Here is an 8,378-nt window from a genome sequence, read left to right on the forward strand (position 1 = left end):
GAAATCTTCACCCATGTTAACAACGTTTCTTTACCGAGTGAGCTTCATGCGAAGAAATATCACTGTACTAAACTTGCCTAGCCGGCCGTTGTGACCGAGTGGTTCTAGGCGCTTCAGTCGAGAACCGCGTGACTGCTACGGTCGCAGGTTCGAATCCTACCTCGGGCATGGATGTGTCTGATGTCCTTAGGTTATTTAGGTTTAAGTAGTTCTAAGTCTAGGGGACTGATGACCTCAGATGTTAAGTTCCATAGTCCTCAGAGCCATTTGAACCATTTGAAACTTGCATTCACGCATTTCTCGTGGGGTTCGAAATTTCTATGTTTCGAATGTTTCTACGATCGGTATCATGCAAGGGAACGCACCAAATCTTTCTGAAGAATGAACATACGAATAAAATTTAGTATTCTATCCATCTTCAGCAACTGTAGTTGTATATTCGAAATAATCAGCAACCAGCTGCATAAAAGCAATTTAATTTCTTAACCGGTTTCCAGCACTTAGTGTCCTTATTCAGAAGGCGGTACAGGAAAATACACCACAAATGAGCAGAAGTCAGATAATTATATTAAAATTAAGAACGACAAGCATACTGCAAAATGCCGCGGTCTTAGAAAATAGAAGAGCAATAAGTAATACATACTGAATCCATTAATAAAATAAGAGGTCGTACAATTAATATAAGAATTGGTATGTGAATCAAATATCAAAATATCAGAATTTAAAACGGCTGCAACCCGTCAACATACGATACACACATATATTATGTAGCAAATTATCGCGCTTATTGTGAAATCCATTTCTGATTTTACAATTGATGTAACGTCCTTGTATCCCCTAACTTGGTAAGAAACATTTGTGTAGTGACCTGCTACGGATATGGGTACATAATCGAAAAACAATAAAAATATAATAAACAAAAACAATAATAAGGTTCCGAACACGGGGCGCAAAGCTGTACTTCCAAAATATCTCGAAAACTTTGACTCTCGTTTTTTTTTCAGAAACAGTCAAATGTCTACAGACAACTCGACACCTGTTCGCTTGTTTTGACTTCTCTTCCACTGAGCGAAGTTCCTGGGAAATCAGGTGATGCCGCTTGCCGTGTTCTTCTCCTTAGCCGAATTCGCCAAAGCCATCCTCTCACGGGACGTGAAAACGCACGTGTGAATGCTGGTGACGCCACAGTGTGAAATACCACGTCCCACTACAGTCGGAACGTGATGTAAAGAATCTTGCGCGGCAGATTTTTGCCTCGTTGGGAGGAACGTGGCCGATGAAATACGACATCGTTGTACGTTACAAGCAGAACGTAGGAGCCGCCGTATTGTATGGCGTTAAACATCATATTTGCTGGGTTTTCTTGATCAGAGAAAACGTAATATGAATGTAAGCTGTATAAAAGTATCAGAAAACTGAGGATCTCTCAAAAATGCGTCGTCTGATCTACGATTTGTTATAAAAAAATGACGTGAAACTACATGTCGCTAGGTAAAAGCCTTCCTGTAGTTGATGTTCTTACGTTTATAATTCGTGTGCTACGGAAGTACACCGTTCAGTGCTATGGGACACCGATGCTTTATCAAATGCGCGTCTGTGCGGTACAATTTGCATACTAAATGTCAAATAATGAAATTTGTAGATACATTCTTCAGACAGAGTGTACGATAACGGAAATGCAGTTGTGTTGTTCAAGTTATAGCGCAGTTAATCGTGTAGTCAACAATACAGTTGTGAAAATAAAAGTAGTAAGTTGGCGTCTACAAGCTTCTAATTTTTTTCTTTATTTTTAAATTTTTTACCTTTTGTTCTCTAACAGGTTCCGGGTTTTTCTTATTCATTTAATAGAAATATTATCGTAAAAGTCCGTCGTATTTATTACAAATAAGGTCTTTTTTCCAGTTATTGTTGCAAAGTACGACGACTGGAACGTTTCCCCAGTGGAAAGAAATCTCAATTTGACTGCCAGTCTACGTCCGAAAGTAAACACAAGTTCTTCACTGGAAGTTTTCACTGCTGTGAAACTTTCTGTGATTATGATCTAGCTCAAGTTTGTATCTTGATGCATCAAGTTTGTAAAATATCTTTTACGATGATAGTGAGCAAATTAAAAAAAAATCTTCTGATCCATTCTAATGAAATTACGAAACAAATCTCGGTCTTGAAATCTATGTTACGTAGTATGTTGTTTCATACTGTTGATAGTCAACGGAACATCGAGAATATGGATATTACGCAAGCCCAAAACGACATTAGATACTATATCTTTTTTTCCCTTTATTGTTATTTCCATTCTCCATCAGGGACGGGCTGGCAGCAGCATAAGCGCTGCTCTTCAGCCAAGAGACATTACAAGTAGATTGGAACACATTTAAAACAATATAAAGAAGAAAACATGACAGAATATAGAAACAAAAAGGCGGAACATAAGAAAAGAAAGCATACAAAGTGGTGAGTGTAAACCGGAGATAAAAATCTAAGAAAGTAAGTTACACAAAAGACACATACTAGATTAAAAGGCACCAGGCAAAGTACTGCTGGAGCAGAAAAGTCGGAGAACAATTAAAACAGCCACGTGATGGACGGTGTAGCATGGAACAGTCATGGACGATAAACAGGTCGAGCACACTATTAAAACCATATCACTTGATTACTGTAGAGTGGCACCAAAACACAACACTAACGCAGCACACTGACAACTAACAAAAACCTGGGAGGATCTACCGAGGGGGGAGGGGCATGGGAAAAGGGAAAAGGAGGCGAGGAGGAGGGGAGAGAAAAGGGGAGGGAGGTGGAGGCCACACCAGAGGAGGGCTGGGGAGGGAAGGGATGGGGGAGAAAAACAGCCGAGGAGGGGGTGCAGGGACTCAGGGAGGGAAGGAGGAAAATTCGCTCTGGGATAAGGTGGGGAGAGGAAAAGGAGGGCCCTGGGGAGGAGGAGTGGGAACAAGGCAAGGTTATAGTTGGAAGGAAGGGTAGATGTCACGGCAAAGTTCAACATCCGGGAGAGGGAGATGCTGGAAATTGCCCTGATGAAGGAAATGGAGGGTGTGGAGTTGGAGAGAGGGAGGGATACAGCGATAGAGGTGTGGCAACGGGCAGTGGGTGGAGAGGAAGGAGGAAACTAGGGGGTGGGGAGGATCAAGCCTGCGGACAGTGTAAAGAATGCAGAGATGTTGGAGGAAGAGGAGAAGGGGGGGGGGAAGGGGATGAGATCGTACAGGAGCCGTGTGGGGGAAGGAAGGCAGATATGGAAGGCAAGGCAGAGCACATGGCGTTCTAGGATTTTGAGGGCCTTATAGAAGCGGGGAGGAGATCCAAGCAACGCTGGTATAACAGAGGATAGGACAGATGAGGGATTTGTAGGTGTGGAGGATCTTGGAAGGATGTCCGGCAGGACAGGAGTTTCAGGAGGTGGAGGCAGCAATGGGCCTTGTGCTGGATGGTCAGGAGATGAGAGGTCCAGGTGAGGTGCCAGTCAAGGGTGAGGCGAAGGTATCTCAGGGTGGGGGTGAGCTGGATGGGACGGCCATAAATGGTGAGGTAGAAATCGTGGAGACAGAAGGAGCGGGTGGTGTGGCTTATGATGATTGCCTGGGTTTTGGAAGGATTGATATGAAGGAACCACTGTTTACACAAAGTGGTGAACTGGTCAACGTGGGTTTGGAGGGTGCGTTGGGACTGTTGAAGGCTAGGATAGAGGGCGAGGAAGGCGATGTTATCAGCATATTGGAGGAGGTGGACAGGTGGGGGTGGCTTGGGCATATACTATATCTTTTTTTTCCCATTATTGTATTTCAATTCCCCATCAGGGCGGGCTGGCAGCAGCTTATGCGCTGCTCTTCAGCCGAAAGTTACTATATCTTAACTACACTGAATTTAAAACCGAAAATGGGATGCAAATTCAGTTGAATTAACGAATAATTTGTACTAGCATGTTTCTCAGATCGTTGCACAGCATTATGTAGTTTTCCTTAACCAGAAATACGAGTATACGTAGTCCAAACCATCGATTAGCCCGGAATCTTTCTCGCGATTTTCTCCACGCTTCTATGAGAATCGCTAACACAGTTAACGCAGCTATTTTACACGCGTCGATTTTTGTTAAGGAACTCCACGGTCTGCGAACCAAATAAATCTGACAACGGCCTCTGGAGAGCGCTGAGAGTGAAAATCAAGTTAACCAGTTAGTCACGCGTGCCGACGGCGCCCTCTGTCGTGATACCGGATGTCCCGTCCGCGTCCACGTCAAAGTTAGCCGCCTCTTCCTGCGGGAGGATGCCTTAAAATCTTCCTGTGCGATGGTATTCGTCACTGAGGTAGCCGGTTCTAAACCTGTTGATGGAGGAAATTTCCACCAACAATATTTCCCCGGCAACGGGAGGAGAGCTAATGGTTTGAATTTCCTAATCACCTCATCTTGCTTCAACGTTCTGTATAAAATTCGAAGCCTCTCCGCAGTGCTCCATGATCTAAGAGCTTGTGATACTGTTGACGGTGAACCGTCTTTTCGATGAGGACGTTAGGCTCGATCAACTCATTGATTTTATTAGAGAGGAGTAAATATGTGCCGCCATTACATTTCACCCTCTTTCTTCCCCCATCATCACATAATTAAAAAAAGTGACCACACTAAATACACACCCATTAATCATCAACACAGAACAGGTACACTGAAGAAGTAACTCCCAAACATCACGTAGAAAGGGACCACTGTGCGTGGAAGAAGAAGCTCCTTTGTATTTCGTGGCTCAACAACCTCTAGGTGTGTCCTGCTAACAATCCTATACGACTCTTTCTGTCTTCGTCAGATACCGGGTCCGCGAATGAAATAATTCTGATACCTCAACTTTATTAAGATACACTGTAGGTAAGGACGGGTAATAAGCAATAACTACAGACTCAAGAGGGACCAGTAAGAGTCCAAGAGCAAGGGAGAAGTATTCGAAATAAAAAGAGCCATAAGACAGAGATGCAGTCTCTCAACCTGTATATCGCTGGAGTAGTGAGGAAAATAAAGGCAGACTACAGCCTGAGATTAACATTCGTGGTGACAGGATGTGATGGGCGCTGAAGACATTCGTACCCTTTGTAGAAATGAAGAGGAATTACAGGATCTGTTACATGAATATGGATTTAAAGCAGCCCAAAGAAAGATCGACGTATTGAGGAGGCGCAGATATGTGATTAGCGACAAGACATCAAAACTTGGAAGCACTTAGTAGACGAATTGAAGATATTCGTCTACCTAGGAAGCAGACGATGCTAAGAGCTTGTAAGAATGAGACTAGCTAAGACAAAGTGGGCTTTTCATTGCCAATCAAATCTACTAGTATCAAATACAGACTTCAGTTTTGGAAAGGAGTTTCTGAGAATGAACGTCTGGAGTACATAATTATATGGAAGTATATCATCGACTGTGGGAAAGCTGGGAAAGACGACAATCGTAGAGGTTGATATGTGCTTGGTGAAGGTTGTTAAAAACTAAGTGGACTGACAAGCTGACGAGATAAGAAACAAGGATGTTCTTCGCTGAACCGGCGAGAAAAGGAGTTAGTGGATAACATTAATTAGAAAGTGGCTAACAACTTCCATGGTGCTACAGGGAGCTGTAGAGGGTGAAAGTTGTTCCTAAGACAGAGATCTGAATATATAAAACAAATAATTGAGGACGTAGGGTGTAGGTGCTACTCTAAGATGAACAAATTGCTACAGAAAAAGAAATCACGGCGGGTCGCATGAAACCAGTCAGAGGACTGACGATACATTTCACATTTACGAATGAATGTTCTCAACCCATTAACCTTGTGTAAATAAAAAATCAAGATATTGTGAGAGTCCCAGTGGTCCTAGGATTCGAAATCTGGTACCATGTAATTGTCAATAGCATTGAAAGAAAAAAATTGGTTTAGATGGACCACTGGTTACATGTCCGTAGCTACACTCGGAAGGAAATGATTCAAATAACAATTCAGCTATCTTGTTTTAGGTTCCAAAGTTTCGATACATCACTTAAGGCGAATGCTGGATTGCCTTTTCGGAATAGGTGCCCATTTTTTCTGTTTCCGTTTGGTACCTGATACTTGATCAGACCTTCAGCTCATATTATTGGTGCTTTTAGTTTTACCGCGCTAAGTTTGCCATACACATACATTCTCGATGTTTTCTGTCACTCTGCAGTATACAAACCCTAACACACTTTTAATGATAAGACATTAGTGTAAAACATTCATGGTACTAGAAGGATAAGTACAGGGCAAAAATAGTTGCAAAGACAGAGACTGAAACATATACAACAAATATCAACGAATCCTGATATGGTCAGGGGGTGATTCTTGTTGTCACATCGATGCTCAGGATTCTGAATTGCTTCAATCTTTTCCGCTGAACTATAAGAAAATTACACAGGCCACCGACGCAGATCCAGATTTGAACATTTTGCTCAACTACATTCGCACATCTTTGCCTCGTTCCCTACATTGTATAAAGAACTCCGCAGTGCGCCGATACTTTGCTTGTCGGTATAGCCTCGCTGTACAGAAAGGTGTGATTCTTGTTCAGAATGACAGTGGACAGTCACGTGTGTTGATCCCTTAAGCTCTGCAAAAAGAAGTGTTGCAGTTACTTCGCCAAGGACAGTGGGGGATTGTTCGTAAGAAACAGAAACGTCGACACTGTACTGGCAGGGTACGGACACCAAAATACAAAAGATGACGTCACAATGTCACGCTTGTGAAGAAAATCAGTCCGCTCCACCAGAAAAATTCTTTGTTTGGCCTAAGTCGCAACCACCAAAGCAACGTGCTCGCATAGACTTTGCGAGACATTTTTGGAACACTCGTTGGTTGATTGTGGTTGACTCGTACTGCAAGTTTCCTATTGCTTTGTCAGTGAACTCGACAACGTCACGTGTCACAATTAAGGTGTTGTCATCGATTTTTTGCTTCGAAGGTTGACCTGAAGTAATAGTGTCAGACAACGCACCTCAGTTCACGCCAAACGAATTTAAAACATTCTGTGAATGCAATGGCATACAGCCTAACTAGTGCACCGGTCCGTCCACAGACAAACGGCGAAGCGGAACGTTTTGTCAGAACTTTCAAGTAGCTCATGGCCAAACTTCGCTCCGCACACACCAGGGATCAAGCACTGCAACTGGTTCTCGCCTCATATGGTTCGAATCCATCTGATGGACCATCGCTGGCGGAATTGCTTCACGGCCGCCGCCATCGGTCACTGCTCCACCTGCTCCACCCTCCTCAGCATCCGGGGGCGAAGGAAGGTCGCAAGTATCGCTTCGCCGCATGATATTGTCTTTTACAGGGTTTTTAGCGGCAGCAGATGGTGGGTGCGAGGCGAAATCGTCCGTCGACTTGGCGCTTGCATACGTCTTCTTTGAGGTCCAGATGCCTTGCACCGCCGCCATCAAAATCACCTTCGCCTCTGTACACAATGATCATGCAGTGTGTCTTTCCCCAGATTCAGGGGTCCAGAGGACAGCGCGGCCACAGCAGCCGCCAGAGGGTGTCCTCACGACATGGCGGGACGATCCCACAGAGACGGAGCGTTCACCTCGTCCTTCCAATGGAGCTGGACCCGCCCACACCGCAGAAGCCGTCTTCTTCTTCATCTGGTTCATGGCAGCAGCAGGTGGACGCGTACCATTCTGATCGTTTTCTGGGGGACGTTTCCGCCAGAGCGCAGACAGGATGGCGGGGTACGGTCGGAAGCTTGACGTCCCCTGCAGCCACACCTTCCGGCCCAGCGATGCGCCCACACTCCTACCTCCCCCGCCGTTGTCGCACTGCCTACATGACGGTCCGTAACTTTAGGGGGGGGGGGGGGGATGTTCTGGCCTAACCACAAGCGCCGGAACGAAGATGAAGAACACAAGAGAAGAGAAGGCGGTGAAACGATGTAGGCCAATGGTGCGGTGACTAGGACCACACCACGAGGGGAGCGGCCTCCGCAAGAGGAGAGTATAAGCGCCGCTCCAGCCAGGCTCGGCCGCTCGGTATTCGGACAGTATTAGCACAGGACTAGATTCAGCCTAGCAGAGAACGCTACGATTAGTGATCCAAAAACTGTGTGTCAAACTTGTAGGAACGTTGTACGAGGGCAGTTCAATAAGTAATGCAACACATTTTTTTTCTCGGCCAAATTTGGTTGAAAAAACCGGAAATTTCTTGTGGAATATTTTCAAACATTCCCGCTTCGTCTCGTATAGTTTCATTGACTTCCGACAAGTGGCAGCGCTGTGCGGAGCTGTTAAAATGGCGTCTGTAACGGATGTGCGTTGCAAACAACGGGCAGTGATCGAGTTTTTTTTGGCGGAAAACCAGGGCATCTCAGATATTCATTGGCGCTTGCAGAATGTC

Source organism: Schistocerca piceifrons, chromosome 3, assembly GCF_021461385.2.
Source record: "Schistocerca piceifrons isolate TAMUIC-IGC-003096 chromosome 3, iqSchPice1.1, whole genome shotgun sequence".
In the NCBI taxonomy this organism is placed as follows: domain Eukaryota; kingdom Metazoa; phylum Arthropoda; class Insecta; order Orthoptera; family Acrididae; genus Schistocerca; species Schistocerca piceifrons.